Genomic DNA, 15,745 nt, shown 5'->3' on the forward strand with positions numbered 1-15,745 from the left:
TAACAGTATGGCTATTTTAATATGATTAACATAACTTAAGAAGGCAAAGAAAATTGTGATGAACATTTCAGTAACTCTTTGTTTGAAATTTTGACCAGCTGTCAAGAAGCTGTTCTCAGAAGGAGAGTTTATAGCCACCTTCAGCACACTCCAGCAGCTTCCTTAGGCATTTCTTGCAGAACATATTACTCATTGCTGACAATGTATTACAGCAGCTTGGAATATTATTGTTTATAGATGTTGTGACTGTGCCTCCAATAGTCTGAACCCATCACTGTGGCAGATGAACATTATTCGTGGACTCCAGGAAGGCTGGATGTGTAGTGTGACAAGAAAAGCCCTTGGCAGAGGGAGAAAAGAGAGGTAAAGGCCTTTGTCAAATCTGCTGGAACCTGTAGGTCCTGCCTTTGATTTTAACCCCTTTGCTGGCCTTATTTCTTGTCTGTACCAAGAAACACTGGAGGGAAGAAAAATGGATATAAAGTGAAGACTGGGCTTTGTGCTGAATGTGAAAGTGAGCATTTCATGCTCTGATTGTTAGGTTCAGATGAAGGCAAAAAGCCAAGCATCTAAAACTGAAATAAATGAAGTTCTACAGTGCTGACTCCAGCCAGGCACACTGCTGGTATTTCACCTTGGGGGAGCTGGGACCTCCCAGCACCCCAAGGTTCTTCTCATTCCCCTTCTACTGTCCTTTTAAAAATTGAAACAGTGGGGATTTATTTAGGACTATCCCTTCCCTGATCTTCCTCCTACCACAGGTTTCTCCCTGAGATAGGACCTGCTGGGATGTAACCAGCTGCCAGTATAAATGGTTTGGGCAGGAGGGGGTAAAAGGGACTGCAGGTTTTGCTGCCTTGATTATCAGACTTGCTGTAACTTACCTTGCTGCTATGGACAGTACGGGCTGGGAGACATCCCTTGTTCTCCCAGATTCAGGAGGGATAATTATCAATTTAGGGAGATCAATCACCATGTTGCAGTGACATCTCACTGCATTCTTTAAACCAATACTGACACATGAAAGGACTGCTACCCTTTTGGTAACTGGAGAAGTTACTGACTTGCCACACACCTCATTAAATGCAACTTGTGTGTCCAGCACAGCTGGTGTGTGTCTGCTTGGCACCTCTCTGCTCTCAGCAACCCCCTCTCTGACAGACTCACACAGTGGCTATGGACAGTGCTCACAAGGGACACGAATTTCTCTATCTGCATTAATTACATAGAGTGCTGTAGGGGGATAGAATATAAGTAAGTAAAGGTATTATAGAAAGTAATCTTACCCCCTAAAGAGTTGCAGCTGGGTTAATTATTGAAGATTAGGAGCAGGCCTGACTTTAACAGGCTGCAGATGTAGCCAATAAGAAGAGTGTTATAAAAGATTGGATTGGCTGGTTGAAAGGAAGCTGGAGTTAGTTGGCTACTGTGAGGACAAGGAAGAGTCTGTGCTTAGAGGAGATGCCTATGAGACACATCAAGGAGGTATGAAACTCTAGCAATATAGAACCTTTGCAATATAATGATAATATAACTCTTGCAATGTAATGACAACAATATAACGACAATAAGAGTGTGAGCACAACAGCAGCCAAAATCAATGTATTGGCATCCAAATTGACAGGGCTGGTCTCTAGCTGGGGGGGCCATACCAGCTAACATGGACTGAGACCTACTCACCAATCTGTGTTGTGCTGGATAAAACCATCACTGTCTTTGAAGGGCATTTGCAGTTTAGAAATATGTAGCAGAATATGACTAACATGTAAAGGAACAGAAGTTTAGGTCAAACCAGAATTATTCTGTGCACCTACAGCATTATTTCTGCTTCTGCTGCACTGGGAAGAGCTGGTTTGCTGCCTCTCAGGCATTTCTGCTGACAGGATTAAGATGGCTTTTCAGAACATTAGGCAGGTTTTCTAAGGGCTGAAGGGAACAATGCTCCCGAGGCTCATTCTCAGACCTTCTTACATCTCTTTCAGGGCAAGTGTCGAATGAACTACCTTGCTTGAAGTGGAAATCCCCTCTAGCAGTATTAACAGTGCCTCATTTTGTTAAAATCTGGTTATTACTGAACTCTGTGCTGCTGTCCTTCACAATGTGATGCTCCAGTTTTAGCTTTCCACACAGCCAGTCACTGAGGGTTCCTGCATTTCTGCCACGTCAAAACCTCCAGGACTGCCCCAGCATTTCCCTCCTGCCATGCAACCCTGCATTTGGTGGTTTTGCAAGCTGTGCTCTCTAACACAGCTCTCTTGTCCCCTATAATCCCCGCTCACAGAAGATGATCCTGGCTCCCCTAACAGTCAGAACAACCAGTCTGATGGCAGAGTGCGATCCTGAACATCTGGAAGGAACCACTGACAAAGGGAGATGGGGAGACAGAGGCTGATGATGGCCTGAGTTCCTGAGAGAGAAGCGAGGGACTCCTGTGAAGATGGAGGAAGCCCTTGCAGAGCTGAGTTTGTGAAACACACTGGGAGATGTTGGGCAGCTGAGGAAAGAGGTTTCACAACCTCCCCAGGGAAGACAAGCCTGAGGGATGGCAGCATTTCCAGCCACTCCCTGCATGGAATTAGTGTCTCTGGACTGTAAAGAGCAATCTTCCCAGCTCCACCCATGGCATTTTACAATCATAAAGAGTTGTAGGGTCCCACATGGGGTTTTGTTCCTTCCCTTTGCAGCCACACCTGGGCAGGACACTCCAGGGGCCTCTGGCCACAGCAGTGCCCACCAGCTCTACTGGACACAGTGTTTCAGCCTCCACCCCTGTCCTGGGGGTGACAGTGGGGCCTGGGGGCTGCAGCAGCTGCTGATGCTGCTCCTGGACCATCAGCAACTCCACAACCTTCCTCCAGACTCCACACTGGCTGTCTCAGCTCTATTTCCCTCCTTTACTGAACTTTGCTTGCTAAACACAAAATGGGATAGGAAACCTTTCTTAAGAACAAGCAATGGGAATGGGAAAGACAGGAATTACAGTCAGGCCTTCTAGTGGATTTTTTTACAAACTAATTTTTCTGTAACCAGAGCTAGACTATGAGAATATTATCATAGTTTGTATGATGACTGACTTTGTTATTTTCATTGATGCAGTTGTCTAATGTTCATCTTTATGCACAAGCTCCCTTGACTGAAAATGGATCCTGTTTGGAGGGTGGAGATGGAACAGGATAGAAACCAACCAGTAATAATCTGATCAGTGCCATTTTAACACAGGTGACATATTCCTATGCATTTCTACATAGAAACCATATCAAAAGAAAAAAAGAAAGATCTTACTGAAGGTAGGCTCACCAATTTTAAGAAAGAGAGGTTAGAGGTTTTCAGTGACAGCATTTTAAATCAATTAATCTCAGGGTTTAGGTGACCTATTTAGCAAAAGCCAGCCAAAGTGTCACTTCAGAAGACCAGTGCTTGACTAAAGTATACATTCAAAGCCATAAAAGTGTGCAACTCAAATTGCTATTAAGACATTCAATTTTATATAAATATTCACAGTTCATTATAGGCAGATGTGACATTTGGATTGGGTACAGTGGTAGAAGGGAATATTAGTAGAAAAAAGAACTAGTTAATTATTTTTAATTCACAGAACTAATTTTTGCTTCAAATTATGTTCTTCAAACCCATAGTATCAAATTTACAGTTTTATCTTCAATGAGGCTACCAGCTGTTTGTATACAATTTGTTTATCGTCTTATCTTAGTGACTCTGATCTGCGAGCTCTTAATTTGATTTCCTTTCCTTTGGTCTTGCTATTTTGTTCTTCTGTTACTTTGTCCTTTGGATGCATCCCTTTGGTGCAGGTGACTTGCAATGTGCTCTCCTTTGGCATAAGGATGTCACAGGGATGTTACACAACTGAATCAATGGTGATGTACAGAGCAGATCTAAGGTAGCTTTTTTCCCCTTCATCCTACTTTTAGTTCAGGCCTTGACCAGCTAAACTTAGATAAGAAGCTAGAGGTTTAGTCATTGCAAATACTATTAAAATGAATATATTACAACAACATAAGCTTTTTCAAACAAGCAGAGTTTTTTATTTATTTTAGCCTATGACCTATTGCAAAAAAAAAATAAAAAAATCCAGACTGAACACAGAGTCCAGAGCACTCATGTAGAAAACAGAAGGTCTATTAATAAGTGTACTTTTGAAGACTAGAGCAAAGCACAATGGTGTCTGATAGAATCCCATTCATTAAATCAATTTGAAATTATTAAAATACTAGATTCATCCCTTTTTAAAAGAACACATTGCCTTTCAGTCAGGAACATGATTATTTACTAATTATTTCATCATATTTCTAATTATGTAATGATAAATTAATCTGATGTCAGCTGCCATTGCATGCACTATAAAGGTTATTGAACCATTGATGTATAGAAATATGCAATTGAAGATCAAAGGCAGTAGTAAGAAGATAAACCAGTTTGAGATTGCATTTTGTTTGCATGCCAGTTGTCATGTACTGTGAAATGAAGTTCATCAGTGGCCTGTTTCCTTATTCTGCTCACATGAACAACAGCATATGAGAAAATTCCATTAATTGTATTTTTATCTAATGAAGTCACACAGCCTCTGATCCTTGACTGTTAGATGTGATTAACATATTTAAAAAAAACAGTAAAGTAAAAGAGGAGGAAAAAAGTATGATCTTTCAAATACAAATTTAAAAATAATATTTAAAAGCCAAGTTTTGTTATAGGCAAGTTGTATCATCTTGGCTCCAATTAAATGGCACTTTTCTTTGCAAGTCATGACCTCAGTGGAGTCATTAAACACAGTATTAGTCAGTTTAAGTAACGTACCAGATGCAAGCCTTTAATACAAAGAAGGAAAATTTATCCAAAATATATGAACAGTAATTTCAGTGATGTGACTGGGAGAGAAGCTTTCTGTTAGATGTACCAAATTCGATTGATGTTTTCACAATGAGACATTCCAATCTCACAAGCTTGGAGGTAGTGTGTTTCCATGCATGATTTGTTATTGCTATTATTTATTTATTTGTCTTGCTTTTGATAGATGGAATAAGGTAAGGCTGTAAGGAGATATAACACTTCATTTTTATTCATGTTTGATGATATGATGGCAAGATTGTAGGGGAGGAATTAAGAGAGAAGAATGATGTGCTCAAAATGAGGAACTAGTAAAACTATTTCTGTAGAAGGGTGGGGAAGGCAGGACTGAATTAGTCAAGGATGCTGTAGTGCTTGAGAATGCAGAAGCTGAGAACTTGGACAAGAGCCATCTGTGACTGTGGATGGACAAGCAACAGATTTGTATTTGACATGTGGAATAAACTAAAGGGAAAAGGACAACTGAAAATGTAGCCATTGTGAAACCAAGTAGAATCAAAGGACTTTTTATATTGTTGTTTAGGCAGAATAGAAAAAAACATCTTTGCACTGTGAAGGTAAAGATAAAAAAGAATTAAAAGAATTCATGAGAAATGCAAAAGAAAATATACTGGAGACATGAAGACATGGAGACAATCAGAGGACATTGAATTTAAAAGGAAGTGCAAAATTTTACAAGAAGAATGAGGGCATGAAAAGGTAAAATGTAATGTAATCAAAAGGTTAAAATGTAATTTTAATTTGACATGATCAACGGTTATTTTACCAAGAAAAATCATGAAGAGGGAAATAGGAAAAAGTGTGATGTCAGGTAAAAGAGGTGAAAGGATCCAGAGCTGTGGTCAACGGAGTTGCAAAAGTCATTTGTCTAGGAAGACTTAGAAGTCATGGCTTCAGGGAAAACCAACAATTATGTTCATAGAAGAAAGGAAAGGGAATAGAAAGAAGGTATTTTAGGATGAAAAAAATGTCATTGAACTGGAAGGACGGGTGGCCATATAAAATTATGCAGTACTGTTGGCTAGGGACAAGTGGGAAAGAAGCAGAGGAAATGACAAGATTGTAAGTCACAAAGAGATCAGAAGAGGCCAGTGTTTGCTGAAAACAGCCCTGGAGAGCTGAGTGGGGCTGCCCCATGTGTGGTGAAATGTACAGCACAGGGCTTGTGTCAACACCTGCCTCAGGAATTGGAGGCAGAGACCAAAGAGAGAAAGTGGGAATGTAGAATGAAATTGGGGAAAAAACCTTATGGGTTCAGATCACAGGAATTAGGAGGTATGATGAGAGAAAACCTTAAAAAATTGCATTTAGATGAGAAAAAAGAGAGCAAAGAAAGAGAAAACAGAAGTGATGAATAAAAAAGAAACCTGAGACTCCCAGGAAGTGATTTGATCCAGGATGCACAATGACAAATTTGCAAGGAAAGGCAGTTACTTGAGTGTTGGAATAAATCAGCCAAGACTCCATTTTCTCAATGCAGAAAGCCAATTCTTCATTCACAAAGCTCATATTTGTAGGAAATATCAGAAGGCAATGTGTTAAACCTAACTGGTTGGCAATACAGTGAAATTCAGTTCATTGTTCAGAAAGGGCTATTGTAAATATTTATCAAACTTTCTACCTCTAGATATGTTTACAGTTTTCCTTTGTGGGGTCTCATGAGACAAATCTTATTATTTACACAGGTGCATTTGTTTTTCACTCTCAGAATTGTTGTGTTAAACAATTTCTAATTCTCAAAATAGCTCCACAAGGGAACTTGCAAATTTATTGTAAGCTGCACTTAGAAGAAATGATATGCCAGCTTTGGCAATTTTAGCAGAGAAAGGCCTGATTTCATAAGGTCTTTCTTTCCTAATTATTCTACCTGTCTACAACATCTCACCCTTTTCATTAACTTAAAAAAGGCTCATATGTTCTGATGTTAAAACAGCTCACTCTTGTGAGGGTTTTATCTCCTTAAGGTTATCACTGGTTATCTATTAGTTATGAGATATGATATGTAAAAGATTACAATCAACAAAACTTATCAAATTCTATCATGTCATTGACACAGGGTTTCACAGCATGAGAAAACTAAAAGAATAATGCCCAATGTCTCCTAGGGAAATGGAAATAAATGACCATTGCTTTGAAGTCCACATAGTTGAGACTCAGGAGAAAGTTCATTAGCTGGAAATGCTGATCTTTGACATCACTGGATGTCCTCCTGGATCCTGGAACAGGGAATAAGGAGCCTTCCCGGAAGAAAGTTAGTAGGAACACTATACCATGATGATGACATAAGGCTTTTGTTGGCAAATTGCCCCTGTAGTTTGCAGACACAGTTATGTCTTGGCAGTCCTACTTCTGTTCCTGTTCTGGCCACAAAGGCTGCATAGTGAATAGGTTACTTCTCTTTGCACTGGGCTTCATTTTCTTGGAGGCAATCAGTGATTGATTGAATGAGCAGGTGACTGCTTTGAACCTGCTGATGCTAAAGCATAAGCACACCCTCTCTTCAAGCCAATGAATCAATTAGGCTTTGCTGTACCACACCCAATTGGGATTTAGATTTGATGATCTTTCTTCCAAATTTCTAATGCAAATATTGCATTACTCAAAATGATTTGTTGCCTAAATTTCTAATGTACATATTACATTACTTGGATGTTCTTAAGGCACTAATTTCCCCTTCTTTTCATTTTCTTAAAATGAGATACATGTCTTTGGTTATGAAAATGAAGAAACATAAAGGCAAAACAATACATGTAATGAACAAGAAACTGACAGCAATCAGGGATAAGTCAGGTACAACAATTAAGAATATTTCAAATAACACATTTGAAATTAGGTAATTAGGAATCTCTGAAATACTGTAACATCATCCCAGAGTCTGCAAACAGCTGACAAACCTCGATTTAATGAGGGCTTGGATAATTATTTCCAGATAATAATTCACAAGCTAACTCTGAAATTAGGTTCAGCTGTCATATATAAAGGGTCAGATTGCCAAGTGATCTGAATCCGGTTTTGATGCAGATAACACCTGGGTTTATTGGCAGATTCTCCATCCAGGTAGAGCCAAAGCCTGGCCACTGCCCAGGCTGCAACTGGGAGGGAGTTCCCTAAACACATTTTAAAACAGGGCTCCTAAGAATAGCAGTTATGAGTAAAGTCCTTGGGTTTAAAGACTAATCAAACCATCTAGTACCTGGATCCCTCCAAAGTTTCCTTCAGGATAGAGATGCTTCAAACACAGCAAACTGCTGGAATGCTTCTGTAATAATAACTGGGGAAAACCACCAGATTAGCAGTTCAGAGGAAGCTTTCAACGAAGCTCAGATATCTTTTCTTGGAAGTCTGAAAAAAAATTATGAGACAGCATTGGGTCAAACCATAGAGCCAGTGAGGGACTAGCCAGAGATCTAACCTGGTCCAAGAGATACCTAAGCAGCTAGAGAACAAAAAAGAAGGATGCTGAAATGACATGTGTCTCTTAGATAACTACACAAAGAGATGTTAAAGCATATTAAGAAGCTGGCTATAAATACAGTAATAACATCTTATGAATAATGCCTATAACAAAATCAGTAAATTCACATCATGTAATCGATATATCAGCAGTGACCATCTCAGGAATTTGAGATTACACATTTCTAAACAGTCATGTATCTATGGCAGTAAATTGAAACAAAGGAAGACATTAAAACAGCTTACAATTAGTAACAGGCATAATGTAGAATCATAACAGACTCTTCCATTTATGGAAGATAAAACAGCAGAGATTGTAATGAGCAGTTGAATCTTTGACAAAATCAAGGGTGAACACACTGTCTTTATGCACAAACAGGTGTTTGTCAGTGTTTCATCACAGCTGTTTTAGTCAGTCATCCTTTAAAAGAAAACAACTATATATCTTACAATGTAAAAAAGCAATATTTAGCTGTTTTAGATTGCAATGCAAGATGTAACCAGATGTATTCTATCACCATCTGTTAAAACCAGGTGGGGCAGTGTTCTTTATCTCTTCCATGACCCTCCCATGATCTCTCCCTCCAGGAGATCTCTTCTCTTAATGGCCCATTGAGTCTTTCTGCACGAGTGATAAAATTACCTCATCCCATTGTGAGATGCTCCATCCAGGGGGAGGAGCCAAGCATTCCTACCTGGATATAAACTGAGATTCAGAACATCAGAGGCAGCCTTTTCCACTGGATTCCCAGAGGAAGACCAGGCCCATCTATACCACCACTGGACCTTCAGAGGAAAACTACACCTTTCTACAGGATCCCTGCTTCAACAGAACCACACCTGTCACTCCAGGAGGACTGCAGCCACCATTTATTTGGACTGCTACCACCACCCTGACCCACAGGGTATCAGGTTGTATTCTTACTTTATCTGTTTCAGCAGTAATTTTTTTTTTTTTTTTGTGAGCTAATTATTTCTAAACTGCTGCAGATAAAATTCAAGGTTATAGGACTTAAGAACTTAAAATTAATTGCTGCAAATAATCTTGGGAGAAGAGTGAGCCACAGGAAAGTGGGGCCAGGTTCAGTTCTAGGGCTTGGAGCTGCTGTGTGCCTGCCGTGTTTGGTGGGACTGAGGGGCACGGCAGGAACATGGTTCGCAATGCAGAGAAGGCCATGACAGCCTTGGCAAGATTTCAGCGAGCCCAGCTTAAAGAAGGAAAAGTCAAGGAGCGAAGGCCTTTCCTTGCATCAGAGCGTAATGAGCTGCCCAAAGCTGAGAAATGGAGGAGACAGATCACTGGGGAGATCTCTAAGGAAGTGGCACAGATCCAAAATTCTGGATTGGGTGAATTCCTAATTCGGGACCTGAACGATGAAATCAACAAACTTCTCAGGGAGAAAGGGCACTGGGAATACAAAATAAAGGAGCAGCGAGGTCCTGATTGTCCGGTTTTGGCTGTGTGTCTCTGTCTGGACCCTTGTAGGATGATTCTCGGGCAGTCCGCGGTTGCAAAAGATGACTCAGGACTCCTCAGATTTCAGTCTTCAGACTGCTTATTATTTCTTATCACTAAAGTGTTCTCTCTGCCCAGCCGAGGTCTGACCAACAAGGCAGTTAAGGGCACTATGACCACCCATGGGGCGGTCATATCTCGTTATACTAAAAACTACATACAATATAATTACCTTTATTTTCCAATACCATTCACCCATGTTAGCAAGGAGACCTTTACTATAAACTAATCCAAAAGTGCCAAAATCACCACAGAAGATGGATGAACAAGAAAAAGTATGAGACAGACTACGATACCTTCATCTTCTCTCCATAACAACCCTGTTCCAAATCTCTAAAATGTATATAAACCCTGTGATTATATAATTCATGCACCATTCACACTTGTGTGACTCCCACGTCCTAATAGACAGGTGGAAAATCCCTCGAGGGATCAAAGTTCAGCGGCCAGACACTTCAGGCTACACTTGAAGCTTTCCGAGCACCGCAAGAGTTCCCTCCAAAAATCTGGACAGCTGCAGGGATGTGCTGATTTATCAAGCAGGCCATCAAGGGCGATAGAGACACCAAAGATTTCCCCTATTGGTCCCCATTGAAATCGCAAGATTCCGTTTCCCTTCCCGAAAGGAAATGAAATTTCCTTTCCTTTCGGGAAGGGAAACGGAATCTTGCGACCCCGAAAAGAAAGGCTTTCAAACCCTCAGGAAAGGAGATAGGATCAAATGAAATGCAATTGAAAAAAACCCAGAAAATCGGCAGATTTAGTGTCTTCAAAAAATGGTCTCTGAGGAAGTGAGTTGCAGTGCAATGGACGAAAACATGAACAAACACAGCTCACAGAAGTTGCAAAAGCAGGGGAAAATGTCGAGGAAGAAGACACAATTTGGAGGGGAAGATAGGAGGGACATGGCATGGATATTTTAAAAAAATAAAAGAAAAAAACAATTCCCAGAGTCAAGCCCATACAAAGGCAGGCCATATGCCATCAAGTGCAGGGACATGCACCAAAGCTTGTCCAAACTGATCCCCGCTGAAGGCCAAAACAGAAAAGAAGGACTTACAAACGCTCTGGAATGGGGATCCCATCAAAGGAACTGCAATTGGAGGAAAAAAAAAAAAAAATTTGGAAATTCTGCGACTACAAGGGAATGGACGGGGAACCTATCCAGCGCAGTGCAAAGGACCAAAACAGGCCAAAACGAAGTTGGCAGATGCTGCAAAAGCAGGGGGAAAAGTCAAGGAAGAAGACTCAGCTTGGAGGGAAAGATATGAGGGACATGCTATGGATAGGCAAAAAAAGAAAAAAAAAATTTTCGCAAAGTCAGAGCCATGGAAAGGCATGCCATGCCATCAAGTGCAGGGACATGCACCAAAGATTCTCCTATTGGTCCCCATTGAAATCGCAAGATTCCGTTTCCCTTCCCGAAAGGAAATGAAATTTCCTCACATCATTCCTGTTAGTAATTCTTCACAACATTTCTCCTGCCAGCCAGTGCATCTTAAATCTCCTGATTGCCTGAAGTAAAGTTAGTGGCATTTAAAAGGTGACCAAGTACTCCGAGTTTTCTTTAATAACATGATCATGTTAGATACGTGAAAAAAAAAAAAAATTTCTGCAAGGATATATACAGAAATTTTTTGGAAATTTGCTATGTTCTCGAATAGGAGTGTCTAAATTATTCCCATCTTTTGAAGGATGCTTTGAAATGTTGTGAACATGAAGAAAAATTTTAGATTAAGCGTGTAAGCAAAAACTTGTAGCTGAAAACTTAGCTCATCAATAATTCTAAGTAGTTCTGTGAAATGTAATCTATTTCTTGGCAATGCTTTATCTTAACCTGTGGCTGTGAGGGTTTGATTGCTCTTCTGTGCCACAAGGTGTCATTGTTTTACCACACTCAGCTTTAAATTCCACACCGTAGGAAAATCTGCAAAAGAATTCCCTTGTCTGGCATTTTAAGAACTTGTAAAGAGACACAAATAATTATCTAGGTTTTAGTTTCTTGAGAAATGTAGAAAATAGCAACCTGTCAAAGACAAGATCAGAAAGATCTCTTTGACACCTACTAATGTCCCGGCAGGCCTTCAAGGTCTTCAGGCTTGTTGGTTTTTTTCTTCCTGATATAGAAGGATTTTGTGTGGCCATTTGATCCCCTTGCCTGGGCAGGAGGTGAGGAGCTCCAGCTGTGTTTGGGAGGCTCAGAGGATGGAAATGCCTTTTGAGCAAAACCAGGTTTCTGTGCCCCAGGCAGAGAAGGGCAGGTTCCCTCCTGCTGCAGCCCCTGCCCCTCTTCTGGCTTGATCCTGGTATGATTTGGGTTGGAAAGGACCTTTAAGGGGCATCTGATCCAACCTCTCTGCCATGGTCTGGAATACCTTCCCGAGGCCAGGCTGCTCACAGTGCCACCTGCGGGGGGAGGGGGGGGGGGGGGGGGCGTACGTGGCCCAAAGTTCGAAGTCCGGCTAGCTGAGGGCGAAAGGCCGACGCCCCTCTGCAATTCCTGGCCAGGACCCCTCGGCGTCTGATGGCCTCGGGCTGCGCTGGCTGCGGACTGGCTTACACCGCTGGTATTGGCGAGGAACGGAGCTGACCACTTCACCGGGGGTTAAACGTCGGTTTATTGAAGGTGTAGAGAAATCCAACGTGGAGGAACCAACCGGGAAAGTGGCCCCTAATGGGGGGGGGGGGGGGGTGAAACAGGATTATAAAGGAGGGGGGGTGTGTACAGGTGGAACCAATCAGGAAAGGTGAGGGGATGAAGTTCACAGAACTGACACTCCATGGAAACCAATAATCAAAAGGTATGGGAGGGGTCCCGGGACCCCAGCCAACCACCACCTCCAGAGAAACGAAAGTTCTGGAAAACCAGGAGGAGTGGGGGGTGATTGACTGAGCCCAGGGAGGAGAAAAGATTTACTAAAAAGGGAAAAAGGGGCAGGAGAAATTATATAACTTGGGTGACAGACACAGGGGTTACCATGGTAACCTAATGGACATCAGGGCTGTGGCGGGAAAAACTGGGGGGGGGGACAAAACCATTTTACACATAATAGGGGGAAACAATACATAAATTGGGGGAATAACGCAAGAAACTTAACAACACACTACAACAGCCACCAAAATAGGCTCTGGACTTTTCCAAGGATGGAGCTTCCATTACTTTTTGGGGCAACCTGTTCCAGTGCCTCGTTCCCCTCATTGAAATAATTTCTTCCTAACATCTAATCTAAACCTCTTTCCATTTAAAGCCATCTCCCCTTGTCGTGCAGTCCTTGTAAAAAGCTTCTCTTTTTCTCTCTTGTATCCCTTTAAGGTACTGAAAGGGGCTCTAATGTCTCTCAGGAGGAGCCTTGTCCTCTCCAGGCTGCCCAGCCCTAGCTCCCAGCCTGTGCAGCTGTGCTGGTGCTACCAAAGCAGAGCTCTGTGTGAGCTGAGCCTGTCACACACACAGCAGCCATGACTGCCAAGAAGAAATTCCACTGTCAAGCACATACAGGGAGAGAATGGACTTGAGCATTAGCACTAGTAAACCCCAGGATCATTTATGCATTCAGGAGACTTTCCAGATAGTAGCCTAGTTGCCAAAACATGGCTAAATTTCTCAGGGAAAGCCTGGGGGAAAACAGGTATTCATCACTTTTGCAGGGCTTGCCTAGGGTTGGCCGCTCAGCCGGGATCTCTCTGTTCTGAATGGGAACCAGCAGGGAGGTGCTCAGCCCCTGAGCTATTTGCTCTGTGCTCAGGGCAGCCAGAAACACTATCTCCAAAAAGGTCATGATGCAAAAACCTTGAGAAAAGATTGGTGCTGAGAGAGAGGGAAAAGGAGGGAGTAGGATGAGCTGGCTCATAAATACAGCAGGAGAGATCCAACATCCAATTGTCACCCTGGAAGAAGTGTTGGGAAAGAGGATGTAACAAGAGAGTTGTAAAGAAATGTTGTGCAGTGAGTGAGGAGCTATTACATGGAAATTTTTGCCCAGGTACTTATGACCTTAGGGAGGACATTTGAGGTTCCCACCATGGGATGGTTTAACAGGAAATGTTGATGTGTCAATAGGAACCTGTTGGTGTGTTACACAGGCATTCAGTGTTGAGACAAAGACTGTGAGTTAAGAAGTCCAGATACAGCCATCTTACGTGGATCCGTAAGTTATAAATCTAGCAACACATTGCTTAAATAAAAAAAAAAAAACCAAAAAAAACCACCCCAGATATGCGAGGCATTAAATCGTATCACTCTGAGCTGAAAATGGAGGTTTAAAGTAGTAAGTAGTGAGTAGGTATTCCATTTTGTAATTGGTCTTGGGAATCTCTGTGGACCTTCCAAAACTTCAAAATCATTGGAAATGTTTCTTCATCCTGGAATGAAGATTACTGACAGAATGGCATGTGAAAAGTTTTCTGGAAATTGCTGTCTAAATCATTACCTTTTCTGTGCACAGAGTGACACTCTGAAGAGTGTTGAAGTGTGGAAAAGAGAGGATTTATCCACAGGAGTTTGCTGGATGTCAGAAAGACATTAGGCTGTGTAATTGCCTCAGTCAGTTTGCTGTAGGGACAGGAAATTATGGCTCTGTTGCTTCAACTTTTCTTCTGAATTTTATCACTGGTTGGTTGGAGATACATTTTTTGAGCAGCCAGAGAGCTGTCATTCAGTATTGATACTAAAAGAGTAGTAAAAAAGCGCACACATTATTCTCTCTGGGCCTTCTGCTTTTCTTTTCTTACCAAACATATCTTTTTGTCTTTGATTTAATACACAAAACAAGTCCCACTTTTTGTGCCATGTCTCTCACAGAAGTTCCTGCAGGTGTTGAACAGTGTGGCATCCTCTGCACTGTGTGCTGCTCTCTCACCTGGCCCTGCTTCCATCTAACACTGCTGCACATCTCCTCTGATAAGTTTCTCTGCTTTTTCACCCTGCTTTTATTTCTGCTTTCATTAGGCTTCCCTAACCAACATCTAGACTCTTTTAAGTATCTAAATCGAAAATCAGTCTTCACAGAAGCAGTGTTAAATCTTGTGCTGTCAGTCAGAGCATGACTTGTGTCACTGGGACAGGTCTTTATGATCTTCATGAGGAATGCCTTCAGGACCTTCATGCACAGTGTAAAATCTTTCCCCAGGCTGCCAAGGGTACCCATCACCTTTGCTAATTATTCCACAAAGGTCACCATGTTAATGATCTCTTTTCAGCTCAAACTGTGAGCCATGGATGTCTATTTCTCTTGAGAGAGATAACTTGTGTATAAACTGCACCTCAAACCAAATGGAAAATAATAAATAGAATAACATTTCTGATGGAAAAGGCTTTCCACAGAAGGGCTCAAAATGCCACGTAACAGTCACAAAGATAATGTTTCATCCATCATAAAAAACTCCCAGGAGCATTTACAGTGCACTTTATTTGTAGAAAAAGGTGAGGCTTCAGCCTTCTCTTTTCCCTCCCTGTGTGCCAGTGCAGAGGCAGCAGTGGAGGCTCTGGTCGCTGCTTACAGCTGGGGCTGGGATGGCATTTGGGGGTTTGTGGAGCTGAACCTCAATCTGGTGCTGGCCAAAGGTCTCAGCATGGCCCCTCTTCCTCTGCTGCCCTGGGAGAAACAGCTCAAGGGCCCCAGTGCTGCTTCAGCCTCACTGAAAACATTTCTCTGGCCTCCAGAGCAGCAAGGCAAAGAAATGCCCTGGCTCTTTGCAGGGCTTGACAAGACTCATTTCTTAAACACTTTCTGCATTTGCCAGATTTTCAGCAGCTGATCAGGAGCTGCCTATGAAGGCACAGCTTGGTCCTTGAGCACCTTCCAGGCAGGGGCTGACCATGTACACTGTTTGTGTGTCCTGCTTGGTGCACAGTGGGGTATGTGTAGATTCACTGAGAACACTCAAGCTGCCATGAATCAAAGAAAAAGACAAAAA

Source organism: Zonotrichia albicollis, chromosome 2, assembly GCF_047830755.1.
Source record: "Zonotrichia albicollis isolate bZonAlb1 chromosome 2, bZonAlb1.hap1, whole genome shotgun sequence".
Classification (NCBI taxonomy): Eukaryota; Metazoa; Chordata; class Aves; order Passeriformes; family Passerellidae; genus Zonotrichia; species Zonotrichia albicollis.